Source organism: Muscardinus avellanarius (assembly GCF_963383645.1).
Source record: "Muscardinus avellanarius genome assembly, chromosome: 7".
Classification (NCBI taxonomy): Eukaryota; Metazoa; Chordata; class Mammalia; order Rodentia; family Gliridae; genus Muscardinus; species Muscardinus avellanarius.
This window is the reverse complement of record NC_137793.1, coordinates 40967031-40984546: the sequence shown is the minus strand read 5'-3', so window position 1 is coordinate 40984546 and position 17516 is coordinate 40967031.

The window sequence follows — 17516 nt, the reverse complement described above, 5'->3', positions numbered from 1 at the left end:
CCTGTTTCCAAAATTAAAAAATAGGTCTGAGAGTGTAGCCCGGAGGTAGACGGGTTTCCAGGAACCCCAGTACCACAAAAAAAAAAAAATAATAATAATAATAAAAAGAACCTGGAATAAAATGCAAAACTGGAGATTGGGTTGAGTGGGTGACCAAATTTAAGTTTTCCAGGACTCAATGAGAAAGCATTAATTTAAGGTGGCTTGCTCTCCACAGTGTGGTTTGGAATGCCTCATTAGGTAGAACTGGGGACACAGGTGACTCTTGACTTTCATAGAGGAGCACACTGTGTGCTAATTTACTTCTTTTCTGTAAGTGATACAGGCAGTAGATGGTATATACTACCATTTTAGAGTGCAGAAGAATTCACATAGGCTATAAACTAAAAGCAGTATGCACACATATAGAAATTAATTTTGTATTCTTTCGTTCACCTTGATTTTCACTGACAGAAAACAGTCAAATCTATTAGATAATGACTATTAGAAATAAGCCCTTTTTGTAACTCTCATCTCAAATCTCTTGTGAGAGTAGAAAGCAAAGCCTTTTGAATAATTTTATTCTAGCAATAAAAATTTTTTCCTCTTAACAGAATCATAGTACTTTGCTGGTACATTTAGGGATAAGACTTAGAGCTGGGGACTTCCAAACAGAAACGCAAAAAAGCAGCTCTTTATAAATACAGCAGTCTCCTGTTGCCTAATCTATTGTAGAATATTCAAGTCAGAAGAATATGGTCTAATAGGAACATGGAAAATAGTTATACAAACAATTGGCCACAGGGAAAATAAAAATACGCTCAGGATATAAAGAAAGAAATATTAAAATACACAAAACTGAGATATAGTTTTTCACCTATAAGTATTTTTGTTATTGTTGTGTTTATCTATCAAATACCCAGGGTTGATTAGTTAATTAGAAAATACAGGCACATTTTTGGGTGGGTACTGGGGTTGTAACCCAGGGGCATTCTACCTCGGAGCCACACCCCCAAGCCTATTTTTTTTATTCTTTATTTTGAAACAAGGTCTACTGAGTTGCAAAGGACCTCATTAAGTAGTAGCTGAGGCTGTCCTCGAACTACGATCCTGCTGTCTCAGACTTCCAATTGCTGGGATTATAAGCATACGCGACCATGCCTGGCAGTGCCTGACTATTCTATTTTCTTAATTCTATGAATCTATATGTGGAAAGAAACCTGGAAGTATGTTGCCCAAAATATTTATAGCAATTACCTCTTTGTGGTGAAATTTGGAAACATTTAAAAATGATATTCTAGTCGGGCATGATAACACACACTTGTAATCCCGGCATTCAGGAGGTGGAGAACATAGGATCATGGTTCGTGGACAGCTTCAGCATCTTAGCAAGGCCCTTCGCAACTCAGTGAGACCCTGTTTCAAAAAATAAAAGACTGGCCGGGCATGGTGGCACATGCTTGTAATCCCCGCTCTTGGGAGGCAGAGACAGGAGGATCACGCAGGTTCAAAGCCAACCATGCTGTTTCCAAATTAAAAAAAAAAAAAAGTATAAAATAGGTCTGGGAGTGTAGCCCGGAGGTAGAAGGGCTTCCAGGAATCCCAGTACCAACAATAAATAAATAAATAAAAATAAATAAATAAATAAAAGACTAAAGAATAGGGTTGGGAGTGTAGCTCAGAGGTAGAATGCCCCTGGGTTCCATCCTCAGTACCACACACACACACACACACACACACAAATAATAATAATAATAATCATATTATTATTATTCTCAGCCTGGAGTGGTGGCACATGCTTGTAATCCCAGTACTTAGGAGGCTAAGACAGGAGGATCCGGGTTCGTGGCCAGCCTCAGCTACTTAGTGAGGCCTTCCGCAACTTAGTGAGACCCTGTTTCAAAATGAAGAATAAAAAATCAGTCTGGGTGTAGCTGGGAGGTAGAATGCCCCAGCATTATAAAAAAAATTCCCAACTTTTTTTACACTGTTTAAAATTATTACCCCTAGCATGTTTTACGTTTTTAGTTAGAAAAAAAAAAGGTAGTTGATCTGCTTTCATTTTTGAAGTAAAATCTCATTTTATTAGTGACAATGGGACCCTATCTAAAAGACTGGAAAACACCTCAGTTTCTTTACTCTCTGTAGAGGAACATATGTGTGATAATTATTCAGCATTTTTAATAATCAGTGTGAGTCTTTTGTGTTTGAAGCTTTGTCCTACTACGAGTAACCAGTTAAGCAGGTGTCCTAGGCGGGTAGACCATCTGTTTCTCTTTGTAGAAATTTTTTTTTTTTAGGAAATGAAAAAGGATTTCAAAATCTATCCTCATTCACTTAAAAGCTAAAGCAGAAAAATTAATACCTTTTCTACAACCCAGCATTTCCTTCTGTTGTTATTTTCAATAGACACATTTAGAAGCCAGCAACGACTGTTCAACTGTTGGCAAAGTTTTAGAAATGTATGTTTTGACTACGGCTATAGTCTGAAAGTGTACTTGTCAAAAGGATGTTAATTAGTAGCTGAGGTTAAGGTAGAAATAACCATAACTATCAAGTTCTTTTCAAGTAAATTTTCAAGTAAATTTTTACTTACTAAGGCTGAAATTTTGTAAAAATGAAATTGTGGTCTTCTCAGAAAGCTACAGGCAGAAGCACAAGCCCTTTCTGGAAGAATGTAGACCCCTCCCTCCCACTCACCCCAATGCACACTGTACACTTTCGGCCTCCAAGCAGGGCCATGCGGCTCTTTGTATAAGAAAGGTTAGGTGTTCCCTTCAGTCGGTAGTGGAGGAAACCTCTCCGACACACACATACACACACACACACACACACACACACACACACACACACAACACACACACACACACACGACTAAACACAGGGACATTCTACCTCCAAGTTACACCTCAGCCCTTGTTTTGTTTTGTTTTGTTTTGTTTTGAAAGAGGGTCTCACTAGGTGGCTGAAAATCTCTCTACACTGCTGAGGCTGGTCTTGAACCTGCAATCCTCCTAACTCAGCCTCCCAAGTACTGGGATTACAGGCATACACCACCACACCATCCACCATATGCTTCATCATTCTCATCTACAATATGAAAAGAGAAGCATATTTGACTCTCTGATAGGGAAGTTTGTAAGACTTCACGAAAGTGTCATTACTGCTTTTCAAAAGGGCCACAGAATAACTCTCTTATGAAAAGGTAATTAATGTGGCATGGCCACTTTTGAAGAGAGTTTGGTGTTTTGTTTTGTTTTTTACAAAACTGAATATACCATATGATCCAGCAGTCACAGTTATGGCTTCACCAAATGTATTGAAAATATTCATTCAAATACAAACCTCCTAGAATGCCCCTGGGTTCAATCTCCAGTACCACCACCAACAACAACACCACCCCTACAAACCTCCAAATGAAGACCTGGCACAGTGGCACATGTCTGTAACCCACCTACCCTCCTTTACAAGAGGCCAAGGCAGGAGGACATCAAGCTAAAGGCCGGAATGTGCAACTTAAAGAGACTCTCAAAAAAATAAAAGATCTAAAAGAAAAAAAAAATACCAGCAACAGCTTAGTGGTACAGTGCTTGCCTAGCATGTGTGAGGCCCTGCGTCCAATCCCTACTACTGGAAAAAATAAAACCTCCATATGATTGGTTGTAAAAGCTTTATTCATAATTGGATATGCAAATGCATAATCTAACATTCATACACTAATAATTCATAAGCAAATAATTAAGTTTTAAAAAGAGGGGAAGCCGGGCGTGGTGGCTCATGCTTGTAATCCCAGCATTTGGGAGGCTGAGACCAGAGGATCGTGGTTTGCAGATAGCCTACTTAGGCCCTCTGCAACTTAGTGAGACCCTGTTTCAACATAAAGAATAAAAAAATAGGGCGGGGGATGTAGCTTGGAGGTCAAATGCCCCTGGGTTCCATCCCCAGACCCGCAAAAAAAGGAAAGAAAGAAAGAAAGAAAGAAAGAAAGAAAGAAAGAAAGAAAGAAAGAAAGAAAGAAAGAAGAAAAGAAAAGAGGGGGAACCTTAAATATCCACCTTAAGTGCACATCTGAAAAAGTTAAACATTATGTTTTCAACAGGACATTCTGGAAAAGGCAAAATTATGGTAGAAATATCAATGGTTGCAGGGGTTTGGGGTGGGGAGGATAAGGAAAGAATGGATACATAGGTGGAACACAGAGAATTTGGGGGTCAATGAAACTATTCTGCATGGACCAATAGTTTGATATGTGTCCTTATACATTTTAAAACCCATATAATATATAACATAAAGAGGTGAACCAATCTTAAACTAATGACTTGAGCTAATAATAATGTAGCAATGTTGGCTCATCAAATGTAAGGTGCTAATTGGAGATGTTAAAACCAGAGCATCTCTTCAGCCGGACGTCGTGGCTCACTCTTGTAATCCCAGCATTTGGGAGGCCGAGAAAGGAGGATCATGGTTCGGGGACAGCCTCAGCTATTTAGTGAAGCCCTTTTCAATTCAGTGAGACCCTATTTCAAAATAAAGAATGAAAAAATCGGGTTGGGGATGTAGGTCAGTGGTAGAATGTCCCTGGGTTCCACCCCCAGTACTGCCAAAAAAATTTAATTAATTAATTAAACCGCAGCATCTCTGGGCCAATGATTAAATCAGGGGACTCCCTGGGCCAGGCCCATTGCTGCAGGATGCAGTGCTCATCTAAGGGCAGCTCTGGCTGCTTCTGTCTGCTAAAACTACTTTGATCCATTCTGCAGCCTGAGACTTCTAAGCAATTTTCTTTCCTTTCTCCTCACCCTCAGTACCACAAAAATAAATAAAGAAATCTTTCTTCCTTTCCTCCCCTCCCCTCCCCGCTCCACCTCCTCCTCTTTCCTTCCATTTCCTTTCTTTCTTCCCTCTCTCCTTTTTTTCTTCTGTCTTTCCTTTTTCTTGTTTTTTTTTTTTTTTATGGTACTGGATATTGAACCTAGGAAAATTCTACCTCTGAACTACACTCACAGATCTTTTCATTTTTTATTTTGAAATAGAGTCTCACTAGGTTGCTGAAAGTCTTGCTGTTTTGCTGAAACTGTCCTTGAACCTGCAACCCTCCTGTCTCAGTCTCCCAAGTACTGGGATTATAGGTGTGTACCACCATGTCTGGCTTTCCAAAGTATTCCTGGCATGACTAATGCCATTTGGCATCTGAATCTCAGAGGGCCTGAGGTAATGCAAACCAACTTTTAACGTGTAGGATTTTTTTTGGGGGGAGGGGTTGGTTGGTTGATTGGTTTGTTGGTATTAAGGGTTAAACCCATGGGCATTCTGCCTCTGAGCTATACCCATACCCTTTTTTAGTCTCTTTTTTATTTAATTAATTAACTTATTTATTTATTTATTTATTTATTTTGCAGATCTGGGATTGGAACCCAGGGCCGTTCAACCTCCAAGCTACACCCTCTGCCCTATTTTTTTATTCTTTATTTTGAATCAGGGTCTCACTAAGTTGCAGAGGGCCTTACTATGTAGCCGAGGCTGTCCACGAACTGTGTTCCTTTGGTCTCAGCTTCCCAAATGCTGGGATCACAAGGGTGCACCACCACGCCCAGCTTGTCTTTTAAATTTTGAAACAGAATCTTTCTGGGTCACTGATGATCTTACTAAGTTGCTGAGACTGACCTCAAACCTGCTATCCTTTTGTCTCACCCTCTAACTAATGGGGTTATAGGTGATGCCCAGTTTAAAGTAAAAAACTTATTTTGAATTAATTATAGATTCATAGATAGTTACAAAAGTATTACAGAGAGGTACCATACATACTCCATTCAGTTTTCTTCAATTATAACAAAGTATGACATAAACATTCATTTATGCACAACAAAATGTCTCAAGATCTATTTAATGGCCAAATTATTTTAATTAAGAAAATAAGATATATTCCAATAATTTTACCAGCCCTCTAGAATTCACTCTACTCATCTAATGAAATTTAACTAATATGGTGGCTCTTAGCATGCATCATAATCTGCTGGAGGACGTGGTAAAGATTACTGAATTCCTCCCCTAGAATTTCAGATTCAGTAGACTTGGATTGGAACCCTAGAAGTTGCTGCTCTAACAAGTTCCCAGGTGATGTGAATGATGGTAGTCAATGATAACACTTTGGGAACCTAAGAATGAAAAACATACAGACTGCCTAATTTCATATTTTCAGGATGTAAGGTGAAGAAATTCAGAACTATTTAAAAGTGGAAATACAACTAATGAAAATAGTTTCTATTATCCCTGTATGACAAAGATGGGTTTGGCGGTGCATGCCTGCATGCCTGTAATCCCAGTACTTGGGAGGCTGAGATGGGTGGATTGCAGATTCAAGCCCAGCCTCAGTAACATAGTGAGACCCTCAGCAACTTATTATGACCCTATTTGAAAATAAGAGAGAAAAATTTAAAGTGCTTGAGGTGTACCTCAGAGTTAGAATGCCCCTGGATTCAATCTCTAATAAAATAAACAAATAAATACATGTATGCATACATACACACATACATACATACAAAAGACAGGAACGATTTGGAAAAAACCAACCCTCTCCAAAGGTAAAAAGGTTGTATATTCAGTGAAATCAAATCGTTACAGAAGCTGGGCGTGATGGTACATGATTGTAATCACTGTACTTGGGCAGATGAGACAGGAGAAAGGCGAGTTAGAGGACAGCCTCAGCAAGTAGTGAGACTCCCATCAAACTAGCAAGACCCTGTTTCCAAATAAGAATAATGTTGGGCTGGGAATGTAGCTCGAAGGTAGAATGCCTCTTAGTTCAACCGCTGGTAACACACACACACACACACACACACACACACACACACACTTATTAGGGAATAATTGTGACAAAGAAAAGCAAAACTTGCCAGGCAGGGTGGCACACACTTGTAATCCCAGTACTTGGGAGGCTGATATAGGACCTAGTACTTGCAGATTCGAGGCTAGCCTCAGCAACTTAGTGGGGTCCTCAGCAAACTAGTGAGACCCTATTTCGAAATAAAAAATAAGCCAGTCATGGGGGTGCACATGTGTAATCCCAGTACTTGGGAAGCTGAGACAGGAGGATTGCAGGTTCAAAGTCAGCCTCAGCTACTTAGTGAGGCCCTCAGTGACTTAATGAGATCCTGTTTCAAAAGAAAAAAGAAAAAATAGGGCCGGAGTGTAGGTCAGAGGTAGAATGCCCCTGGATTCCATCCCCAGTTCTGAAGAAAGGAAAGAAAGAAAGAAAGAAAGAAAGAAAGAAAGAAAGAAAGAGAGAGAGAGAGAGAGAGAGAGAGAGAAGAAAGAAAGAGAGAGAAAGAAAGGAAAGGCTGGGATGTAGGTTAGAGGAAGAATGCCCTTGGTTTCAATCAGAAGGAAGGAAGGAAGGGAGGACTTTATTAGTTCAATTGCTCCAGGCCTGAAAAGAAAAAAAAAAAAAAAGATGTTCAGAAAGGAAGTAGGTCTGTATAAATTCTGGAAAAGGCAACCCGCCAAGGTAAAATTTGTGGACTTGTGCTTATTCAGCATTATCCAGAAGAGAGGGCCTACAGTGGCCGTACATGTGTCAGAGCTGATGACCCCACTGAGAACACGTTACTGTCTCTCTAATTTTTACACTTGACTTGCATTTACGAAATGGCACCTACCTGTCTTTTCTGGAAAACTAATAATATGCTTGGAAATTGTATTTTTTATATAAATGAACAAAATCAGCATTGTGGATGGCATTATATAAGAATCATGTAAGTTTTGTTCATCCCCTGAGCTGTGTCCATTCTAAGGACCCAGAAAATAGAGCATCCTGGTCTGAGGGACTGGTACTTATAAGGGTTGTGTGCCAGGTCCTGGATATGGCTCTGTCTCTCCTCTCCATGTGATAGTGAAACCACTGTCTACACATCCTGAAAAATTCACCATAAATACATTGGTTTGTTTGTTTGTTGACACAATCTTCAGAGAAGAGACCATGATGTTTCAAAGGTAATTATTGTCAGTTTTGTCAAAAACTGTGAAACTGCTAGGATTTTTGCTCCTCACAAATTATGCTGCCACCGTTTCATGGATGCTAGATGAAAAGAGAGGTCTCCTGGGTCAGAGAGGAAGGACAACAATAGCAGTGGTCAGTGCCAGAATTTTCATTCTGGTTGCCTGAGCACCAGCTCCCACAGGACAATACCACAGGACAGCTGGAACACACTGTTGGTTGTGGGAGAGGAAAAGATCCCAAGTGGAGAGAGGCAGAATAGTTCATAATGGACAGTGAGCATGCCTGCCTTCTGCCCTGGGGAGAGGTACTGTCTGTTACAGCAGCACGCCACTGCAGAGGCTGATGCTCCTACAGCTATAGGCAAACCTGCCCTTTGCTTTCAAGGGGAACATTTTCTCCATTTCTCCACATCTGTTTATTGTGCAAACATCTTTAAGATTTTCCAACACAAAGATAAGTCACAATATATGTAGAAATGTGAAAGACCATGGAAACTGAACAGTTCTCAGTCCCAAAAACATTAACTGATAGATTGAAGGTTTTCTTCTAGAATTCTTGTCCTTCCATGATCCTATTTATATAAATTAGAGCTAAGTAAAAACCCATTACCCAATCTAGAGCACTTTGAGGTAAAGTCAGATTTGTTGTAAGGTACTTATGTAACCAGGTATGGTGGTGCAGGCTTGAAATTCCAATACTTGGGAGGCTGAGACAAGAGGATTGCAGGTTTGCTGCCAGCCTCAGCAACTTAGTGAGGCTCTGTTTTAAAATAAAAAAGAATAAAAATAGAGCTGGCTGTATAGTGCAGAGGTAGAACATCCCTGGGTTCAATCCTCAGTAACACACACACACACACACACACACACACACACAGAGAGAGAGAGAGAGAGAGAGAGAGAGAGAGAGAGAGAGAGAAATAAATAAGTAAATATATATATATATGGCTTCAATTCACGCTCTTTCAAATACCATCTCTTGTTCCTTTTAATGTTTCTATTTTCATCATTGCAACTTTTCATATGAATACTTGTATTCCTGCTCTTCCCTCCTTCAGAATTGTTAGAAATATTCTGATTCTGATTTGAATTCTGCTCAGCAGCCGACTGATCTATAGTCACTCCTAAATCCTGGCAATTTTGAAAGGTTAGTAAAATGTTATGTTGTTTCATTATTACTGTGGTGGTTTTATTTTTCTTTCCTTTTCTGGTTTCTGTACCTTTGTTTATGTGATGCTACAAAATACTTCTGATTCTTCCTTCATAACTTGTAGGGATCATAATGTTTCCTACCAGAGATCTCAGACTGCAGTAGAAAAAAATAAATCTCTATTGTCTCTTTATGCTAATTGGAGCATATTGTCCTGTTTTCTCTTTTCCAATGAGATACAGAAATAATAAATTTGTCTTGCTTAATTTTTGAGAAAAGGATTTAGTATTTTACACAGAAAAAGAAAAGGGCTATCTTTCTCAAGATATAGTAGGTCACCTTGAAAATTCCCTGTCATATCTAGTTAAACTCTAAGGAAAAAAATGTAATAATCATTTCTAATTTCTGCAACTGTAATTGTCTAATGGCAGATTCATTTGATGTGGATATTAGATTTGCAGGGAATGGAAAACTCTTAACTCGAAGTCTGCTATCCTTATATTATAAGCAGGCTGCTCTCTGTAAGAATAAAAACAGCTTTAGCCTCTTCAGGAGCTCATTATTTTGAAGGACAGGCTTTGGCTTGATAACAAGAACAGATTCTGGCCGCTGGCCAGCTTTGTCTCCTTCCACACAAACATCCAGTGATTGACTGAGCTCACAGACCTCACTGTGGAAGACGGGGTAGGATCATCTAGTTTCATCAGTTTTCAACCTCCTAGGTAAGATAAATTTACCACACTTCTGGGGCCCACCATAACAGGAAAACAACAACCACCCCACACATGCCCCCCACACAAAAATCTTCCCTGACAAGTTATTTGCTTTCTCCCATTATGGTAATGTCCTAGAATTTGTTCAGCAGATCTTGGCATGCCATTTATCTTTGTGGTCAATTAATAGTGGCTGAGAGCCGGTGATGGTTTCAGCCTTGATTAGCTGAGGCCACACAGCTGGTTAGTGAGAGGCTCAGGCTCATCTCTTTACTCAGACTGTTTTTCACTCTCGCTGCCGCCTCTGGAGGGCTGAGCAGATGCTCTGTTGTCCCTGGAGTGACTGAAATCCCGCTACTATGTAGGGCTATGTTCTGGGTGTGACTTCATTTGATAACTGAGTTAGCCTCTGGCAGTTAAGTTAGGCAGTTTTCATAACGCGTAAGTGTCACAAAGACACCATTTATTAAAGTCAAGTTTTATTTTAACTAAATATATGCTAGTAGCCTAAAAGAATGTGTGTATCTCTATGCACATTAAATCAGAATTAAGAACATTTGATATAGTAATTAAATAAATAGACCAAGGCTTTTGTCCTTCAATACTTACTTAAGAACCTACATATTTCACTTGATGAAAATTTCCTTCCTTCCTCTCTACCTCCCTTCCTTTCCTTGACCAGGAATTGAACCCAGGACCTTGTACATGTGAGACAAGCACTCTGCCATTGAGCTCCACCCCCAGCCCTTGCTTGAGGACATTTCTATCATATTTTCTTCACCTCCTTGTTTTAGTAAGTTATTAATGAGTCACCAGTTGGATGCATATTCATTCATCTGTGACACATACTTGCATTGAGTGACAGGAGCTTAAGTATAAAGACAAATCCAATACTCTCTCAAGTCACTCAAAATCTAGGAAAGAATAAAACATATAAACAAAATGTCATTTGACTTGAGCAGGAATACAGAGTACAAAGTGTGATAGATCTTTATGTTGTAAAATTCCTGCTTTTGAAACTAATAGAGAACTTTACTACATTAAGGTAATCATAACTATTAATGGAAGACATAGTAAACAAATACAATTTTCCACCCTAATTTAACGAGTCATCTATTTTGTAAATGAAACTGTATTTAGAACTCTTTCAATACTAATTCGTATATGGTATTATAATTAGCCATTACTCTGATTAACACGGGTTAGATGAAGTTTCTAAAATAAAATTAAAAAACCACATCTGTAACCTGGTTGATTGGTTTAATACCATAAGACAGTACAGTAAATGGGTAAAGAGTGGAGTCAAACTACCTTGATGGGTCTGATTTTGGACTCTGCATTTATTTACTGTATAACTTCAGGCAAATCATTTAACTTCTCCGATGCATCAGTTTTTCCATTAAAAAAAAAAGTAACAGTATCTCATAAGTGTGATAATTTAGGGCATGTAAGATGTTTAGAAGAAATGTTATCTATGGTTACCAATGCACATAGACTAATATTTGTGGGCAAAATGGGTTTGTTCCCCTGCCTGTGATTGAGGGAATCCTAGCCCCATTTTAAATCTGACCAGTTTATTTCTGGGATTTTCCAATTATGGTTTTCATGAGGTCACAAACAATTGCTAGTCTTCCACGTTAGCCTAGGCTACCTGAGGACAACTTTTGACTCCCCTGCTCCTGATCTTGTGACAAGGCCATCTAACCACACCAGGATGCCATCTTTAGACACTTCCAATACTGGATTCTCAGGAGTCCAGTGCACTAAAACCAAGGTATTTTCCATCCAAAGGGAAGGGGATACCTCTCCTCTGGACTGTGATGTCACAGTCCACCACTTTCATGCCTTAGGGGAATGCACATCTACGCTATATGTCTTCTACCTCTTTTTCTTTAAGCTCCACACTCAAGGACCTGGCTTGTGAACAGTCAAATCCAAGTCAGAATATCCCTCCTACCACCCTATTTGTTCTCCCACCTTTCTATTCTTGGGTGAGAAACTCTCCTGCAAATGGGCTCATGAAAGTCCTTCCTGGAAGCTCCTGAGAAATGCTTAGATGGCTTTAAGCCTCAGGCTCAGGCCAGGACTCTCATCCCCTACATGGCCATACAAAGATACTAAGGAAATCTTTATCTCTTATTTATTTATTTATTTATTTATTTATTTATTTATTTATTTTCGGGTCTGGGGGTGGAACCCAGGGGCATTTGACCTCTGACCTATACCCCCTGTCCTATTTTTTATTCTTTATTTTGAAACTGGGTCTCACTGAGTTGCAGAGGGCCTCACTAAGTAGCTGAGGCTGTCCGCGAACCATGATCCTCCAGGTCTCAGCCTCCCGAATGCTGGGATTACAAGCATGCGCCATCACGCCTGGCTTTTATCTCCCCTTAGTGTTCCCTGTTGGGTGAGTGTATATTCCTGCACTGTTTTCTTTTTTTTTTCTTTAGTTAGTTAGTTAGTTAATTAATTACTTAATTTTTGGTGGTACTGGGGGTAGAACCCAGGGCCTTTCTACCTCCAGGCTATACTCTCAGACCTATTTTATATTTTATTTGGAAACAGGATCTCACTAAGTTGCTGAGAGCCTCACTAAGTAGCTGAGGCTGGCTTCGAACCTGTGCCATCCTCCTGTCTCAGCCTCCCAAGTGCTGGGATTACAAGCATGTGCCAGCACGACCAGCTCCTGTACTCTTTTCAAAAGTATTATATATAGCTTTTTTTTTCTGAACAAAGTAAAGCTTTCCATATTCTTTTGTGATTATTAACTCCTAAGTGAGCACAGGAAAAGCCTGAAACATGTACAGTGTCATCAGAACAGTCCCAAGTGTATTTACATCCTTAACTTTTCATCAAAAGTGTTGGATTTTTCAATGATAACTGTTAAGAAAATTCTTTATTCAATGTTTTATCAGTTGAGGAAATCAACTGACAGTATTACCTAGAAGGCTTTTTCTTTTATATTCAAGAAGATCAAAATGAAAATTAAGTCAGGGGCAGCATCACACACCTGTAATTTCAGGCTGAAGCAGGAGGATTATAAATTCAAGACCAGCCTGGGCAACTTCACAAGATCCTGTCTCAAAATAAAAATAAAAAGGGCCGGGGGTATATCTCAGTGGAAGAGCACCCTGGTTTCCACCCTTAGTACTGCAAAAACAAAACTAAAAACAACAAACAACAAAAACAATAGAACAAAACAAAAACAACAAAAGAAGAAAGGAAAATTGATATGCATAAGGCTCAGGGGAAATTAAGGTTTAAAAATAGTAGGGAATACAAACTGTTTTTAGGTAAGACATCACTGTTTAGATGCACAATCATGCTACTACTGGATTAGCAAAAGTACTATTGGCTACAGGTTGGACACAATAACATGAAGGCTACCTGTAAACCCCTCTTTCAGTTAACCTGTCACTTACTAGTGATTAGGAATTCCTGGTCCACTGGTAATCCTTTCAACAAGGAACACACTGCCTTACTATTTGTGATCGCAGTTGCTAATATATCCTGAAGTCTAACTCCAGTCAATATTCAGTCTAGTAGTGTTTACAATTTTATGTGTTTTATCTCTGAGTCAACTTTAATAAAAATGACATTGTTCTAAAGTACTAGTAATAAATTGGTTCTGGAATCCTATTTATCTTTGAATTTAAGTAATATACTACTATTTAACTACAAGGAATTGAGAATGTTGACAAAATGTTTTTCATATAAATTATTTAATATTTGAATTATAGCAATCATTAACTATGTGATATTCAAATATATTGCAAGAAAAGGGGATGGGTTAGTGTAGTGAGACACAGCTGTAAACAAGGCAGCTTGTCAGAAGCCGAGACTAAGAAACATTAAGTGCCTATTTGACAACAACTTGTTCTAGTTCTATAAGTAAAAATAGCAGCTTAAAGCCAAAATGTAGCATTTACAGGTAGATAAAATTCAAAACCACCACTACCCCTCATCGCTGTCACTAACATTCCTCTGCAAAGAAATGTGTTTTGAAAATCTTCAGGTTGAATAGTTGTACATACCTGTAATACAGCCACTCAGGAGGCTGAGACAGGAGGATTGCAAGTTCAAGGTCAGCCTGGACAATTTAGCAAGACCCTGTCTCAATATTTTTTTTTTTTTTTGTGGTGGTGGTATTGAGCATAGAACACAGAGGTATTCTCCCTCTAAGCTACAGCCCCTGCCCAATTTCCTCTCTTTCTTTCTTTCTTTCTTTCTTTCTTTCTTTCTTTCTTTCTTCACTAAGGATTGAACCCCAGGGGAATATTACCTCCAAGCTATACTCCTAGCCCTGTTCTTTATTCTTTATTTGGAAACAGGGTCTCACTAAGTTGCAGAGTGCCTCACTAAGTTCGCAGAGGCTGGCTGCGAACCCAGATCTTCCTGCCTCCCAAGTACTGAGATTAAAGGGCCTCACTAGGTAGCTGAGGCTATTGGTGAACTGTGATTCTCCTATCTCAGCCTCCCAACTGCTGGGATTACAAGCGTGTGCCACCATGTCCAGCTCAAAATTTTTTTAAAAAAGAGTGGGATGTAGCTCAGTGGTAAAATGCTTGCTTAGCATATTCATGACTTCAATATCCAATACTAAAAAAGAAACAAAAATCTTCATAGAAAAACTAGGATGCTTGTTTTAATATGAAATTATAATGTAGGATATAAAATATACATTATTTATGTCTTAAAGAAGAAAGCCCATAAAAGAACTCTTCTAGTTTCTGTGGTTTAGATATTTTTTGTCCCCCAAGGATTCATGTATTGGAATCATGTTCTCCCAGTGTGACACTGTGGGAACTGCTGGGACGTGGAGGAGTAGAGCCTAGTAGAACGTCATAAGACTGGCTCCTGCCCTTTGTTCTGGCTTCCTGTCTTACCATCTGATCTCTGCTTGTCTCATGAGCTCCTTCCATTGTGGTTCCATATGTCATGAAGTCATATAACTGAAGGTGCACTCACCACAGCTGTTTCTATGCTGTTTGGACTTTTAGCTTCCCAAACCGAAACAAACTTCTTTTCTTTATAAGTATCTTGCCTAAAGTAGTTTGTTGCAGTAGCAAAAAAAAAAAAAAAAACCAATACACCAGTTATTCAAAGAATGCAAATGTTTTTATTTTGGTCATCTCTTCTTTCAAATTCAACTTGTAACTATTAGAAGCTTTGAATAGCTTTCTATCACTAGGAACTAGAGTGTATAAACCAATATTCATGAGTCCCCTGAAAATGACAGAACTAAAAAAAAGCTTGAAATTTCACAATTTTAGAAGGGGCAAAGATCATGCTAGAATACTAAACTGCATTTGAATACATGCAAAGAAGGTAAATTGTGATCATTTGTTTTATCTCATGCAGCTAGAAACTGAGATACTAAACCAGACTTGCAAACCTCATTATGGTACAACCAGGATGTCCTTTACTGTCAAGTTTCTATCAGCATTTCCAGTAAAGAGAAAGAAGGGGAAGAAGAAAAGGGAAGTAAAAGGAGGGCAAAATATTAGCCCTTGACGTAGGCTCAGACGTGTGTACTTAGTGTTTTCTATGCTTTGCTGACTTGGCAGGTACAATGGAAAACACTGATGTCCAACTCTGGTATTTAGGTCAGATTATCCTTAGTTCCCAGCCACAGACACAACTGATACACTATGCCAAGTACTCTATGATATAAGAATATGATTAAGCCAATGGGCTATTTTGTACATGAAGATGTCCCACCAAACGCATAATTTATTATTTATTGAGAGTTTTTCTCTCAAAAGGTGTAATAGATTTTCACTGACTATTTATATTCACTCAGTCTGTTCCTACCAGTGACAAAGGCCAATCTTTTATCAAGTGATTGCCTAGAGCATAGTGTTACATAAGAGCACACCAACAGAGATAATTCTCCAAGGAGGGAGAGACCCATATGGAGAGTGAACCATTGACCTGAGATTCATAAATATGATGCACCTGGCGAACTGAGCTAGTTGGTTAAAAAGAAAGCAAGCATGTTCAATCAGAAAATAAGCCTGGGTGTTAAATACTGTTTATTGAATATTAAATTCTCCTCGGCACTTCCTACTCTTATTCTTTATTCTGAAAGTTTTCATTGCCAGAGACTTAACAACCAACCATATCTGTGAACTTGATCCTTGTTTGAAAAAAATTACATAAGACATTTTGAGATAATGGCAGGAGTTAAAAACTCTTAATTACTGTTGTATTACTTAGGAATAGTATTTCTATTGTAATTTTATATGCAAATGGTGTGTGTTTGTGGTGGGGGGTTTTCCGGGGATTGAACTCAGGGGTATTCTAATTCTAAGCTACACTTCAAGCCCTATTTTATTTTCTGTTTTGAAACAGGGATCTCACTAAGTTGCTGAAGGCTTCACTAAATTGCTAAGATTGGCTTTAAACCTGTGATCTTTTTGTCACAGCTTCCCAAGTACTTGGATTACAGTTCTGACTGAAAATGTTCATATTGTAAAATATTGCCACTGGAATTTTGAGGGATAAAGTGTGATGTCTGTAACACATACACATACACACACAAACACACACACACATTGCAAATTATTAACAAGGTGGTAAGTATCTGGTTATTCACTGTGCCAATCTTTGAATTTTTCTATATCTTTGAGAATTTCTAAGATAAAAATTAGGGAAAAATAATTTCTCCTTTCCATGTTAATGTAACTTGATGAAAACAAACATCCCGGGCAGCATCAATGTTAAAGACTCAGTATGGAAAACTGGAGATGAAAACTCCTCATAAGTTAGGTTGCAAAGGTAGTTAAATTTGGTTGCATGTCTTTCATTGTTCACTTATTCTACAAATAATCGTTGACTATTACTTTGTGCTGTGCACTGTGGGGGTAAAATCTAATCGGAAACTTCTCTAGGAATTTGTAATTCAGTAACCAATACCAAATATTGTCCATCTTCCAACCTCTCTCCATTCCCTCAACGACTACAAGTAGTTGTCATTTAATCCTGCTGTGACCACTGTTCAAAATCGTCACCACAAGTGCTCATCTGGGTCACTGTAATTAATCCTGGACTCCTCCTACAATTTTCTGCTTCAGCTACTGCTTCCTAGCTGGGCTGGGTGGCACATGTCAGTAATCCCAGTACTTGGGAGGCTGAGACAAGAGAATTGCAGGTTCAAGACCAGCCTCAGCAACTTAGCAAGACTCTCAGCAACCTGGCAAGACCCTGTTTCAAAACAGAAAAGAAAAAGGGCTGGGGGTGTAACTCAAAAGCAGAATGCATCTGGGTTTCATCCAAAAACAATAACAACACACAAACAAACAAAACTAACCTCCCAGTTGGTATCAAACCTCTATGATTAAACAGGTTCCCCTTATCTCTCCAAGCTTATTTATCATCACTCATACATAGAATCAACATCTCTTTCCACACTGCGATTTTTAGAACTTGCATATGACAGTCCTCTATTTGAGTCATAATTTTCACGATTCCTCCTCTTTCTTTGCCTGTTCATCTCTTACAAATCCTTTAGCTCTCATATTATATGCCACTGCCTGCCGAAAGCTTTCCTTGACCTCCCAAGTCATAGCCTTCATGATACCACTTTCCCTGCCTATTACTTACCACACCAAATTGTAATTGCCAGTTTTATAGCCTAGTCAGTGCTTAAACTTAGCATACTGCATTTCTCATGATGAACT